Here is a 2,500-nt window from a genome sequence, read left to right on the forward strand (position 1 = left end):
CGTCAGCCATCTCAGCACCCTGGAACCCCCCGGGTGGCACAGGGCTGGATGGGGCTTTCGTATAGCAGGGACGGTGCTGCCTCTCGCTTCGCTCGCTGTCCGCCGCTCGCCGCTCGCTCGTGCAGCCAAAAATGGCCAGTTTTGGCCCGTTTTTGGGCCGTTTTGGCCAGTTTTTGGCCTGTTCTTGCATTGCGCGGTGACCGTCGAGAGCGGAGCAAAACGTCAGCCATCTCAGCACCCTGGAACCCCCCGGGTGGCACAGGGCTGGATGGGGCTTTCGTATAGCAGGGACGGTGCTGCCTCTCGCTTCGCTCGCTGTCCGCCGCTCGCCGCTCGCTCGTGCAGCCAAAAATGGCCAGTTTTGGCCCGTTTTTGGGCCGTTTTGGCCAGTTTTTGGCCTGTTCTTGCATTGCGCGGTGACCGTCGAGAGCGGAGCAAAACGTCAGCCATCTCAGCACCCTGGAACCCCCCGGGTGGCACAGGGCTGGATGGGGCTTTCGTATAGCAGGGACGGTGCTGCCTCTCGCTTCGCTCGCTGTCCGCCGCTCGCCGCTCGCTCGTGCAGCCAAAAATGGCCAGTTTTGGCCCGTTTTTGGGCCGTTTTGGCCAGTTTTTGGCCTGTTCTTGCATTGCGCGGTGACCGTCGAGAGCGGAGCAAAACGTCAGCCATCTCAGCACCCTGGAACCCCCCGGGTGGCACAGGGCTGGATGGGGCTTTCGTATAGCAGGGACGGTGCTGCCTCTCGCTTCGCTCGCTGTCCGCCGCTCGCCGCTCGCTCGTGCAGCCAAAAATGGCCAGTTTTGGCCCGTTTTTGGGCCGTTTTGGCCAGTTTTTGGCCTGTTCTTGCATTGCGCGGTGACCGTCGAGAGCGGAGCAAAACGTCAGCCATCTCAGCACCCTGGAACCCCCCGGGTGGCACAGGGCTGGATGGGGCTTTCGTATAGCAGGGACGGTGCTGCCTCTCGCTTCGCTCGCTGTCCGCCGCTCGCCGCTCGCTCGTGCAGCCAAAAATGGCCAGTTTTGGCCCGTTTTTGGGCCGTTTTGGCCAGTTTTTGGCCTGTTCTTGCATTGCGCGGTGACCGTCGAGAGCGGAGCAAAACGTCAGCCATCTCAGCACCCTGGAACCCCCCGGGTGGCACAGGGCTGGATGGGGCTTTCGTATAGCAGGGACGGTGCTGCCTCTCGCTTCGCTCGCTGTCCGCCGCTCGCCGCTCGCTCGCGCAGCCAAAAATGGCCAGTTTTGGCCCGTTTTTGGGCCGTTTTGGCCAGTTTTTGGCCTGTTCTTGCATTGCGCGGTGACCGTCGAGAGCGGAGCAAAACGTCAGCCATCTCAGCACCCTGGAACCCCCCGGGTGGCACAGGGCTGGATGGGGCTTTCGTATAGCAGGGACGGTGCTGCCTCTCGCTTCGCTCGCTGTCCGCCGCTCGCCGCTCGCTCGTGCAGCCAAAAATGGCCAGTTTTGGCCCGTTTTTGGGCCGTTTTGGCCAGTTTTTGGCCTGTTCTTGCATTGCGCGGTGACCGTCGAGAGCGGAGCAAAACGTCAGCCATCTCAGCACCCTGGAACCCCCCCCGGGTGGCACAGGGCTGGATGGGGCTTTCGTATAGCAGGGACGGTGCTGCCTCTCGCTTCGCTCGCTGTCCGCCGCTCGCCGCTCGCTCGTGCAGCCAAAAATGGCCAGTTTTGGCCCGTTTTTGGGCCGTTTTGGCCAGTTTTTGGCCTGTTCTTGCATTGCGCGGTGACCGTCGAGAGCGGAGCAAAACGTCAGCCATCTCAGCACCCTGGAACCCCCCGGGTGGCACAGGGCTGGATGGGGCTTTCGTATAGCAGGGACGGTGCTGCCTCTCGCTTCGCTCGCTGTCCGCCGCTCGCCGCTCGCTCGTGCAGCCAAAAATGGCCAGTTTTGGCCCGTTTTTGGGCCGTTTTGGCCAGTTTTTGGCCTGTTCTTGCATTGCGCGGTGACCGTCGAGAGCGGAGCAAAACGTCAGCCATCTCAGCACCCTGGAACCCCCCGGGTGGCACAGGGCTGGATGGGGCTTTCGTATAGCAGGGACGGTGCTGCCTCTCGCTTCGCTCGCTGTCCGCCGCTCGCCGCTCGCTCGCGCAGCCAAAAATGGCCAGTTTTGGCCCGTTTTTGGGCCGTTTTGGCCAGTTTTTGGCCTGTTCTTGCATTGCGCGGTGACCGTCGAGAGCGGAGCAAAACGTCAGCCATCTCAGCACCCTGGAACCCCCCGGGTGGCACAGGGCTGGATGGGGCTTTCGTATAGCAGGGACGGTGCTGCCTCTCGCTTCGCTCGCTGTCCGCCGCTCGCCGCTCGCTCGTGCAGCCAAAAATGGCCAGTTTTGGCCCGTTTTTGGGCCGTTTTGGCCAGTTTTTGGCCTGTTCTTGCATTGCGCGGTGACCGTCGAGAGCGGAGCAAAACGTCAGCCATCTCAGCACCCTGGAACCCCCCGGGTGGCACAGGGCTGGATGGGGCTTTCGTATAGCAGGGACGGTGCT

The sequence above is a fragment of the Musa acuminata genome, unplaced genomic scaffold (assembly GCF_036884655.1).
Source record: "Musa acuminata AAA Group cultivar baxijiao unplaced genomic scaffold, Cavendish_Baxijiao_AAA HiC_scaffold_44, whole genome shotgun sequence".
Lineage (NCBI taxonomy): Eukaryota > Viridiplantae > Streptophyta > Magnoliopsida > Zingiberales > Musaceae > Musa > Musa acuminata.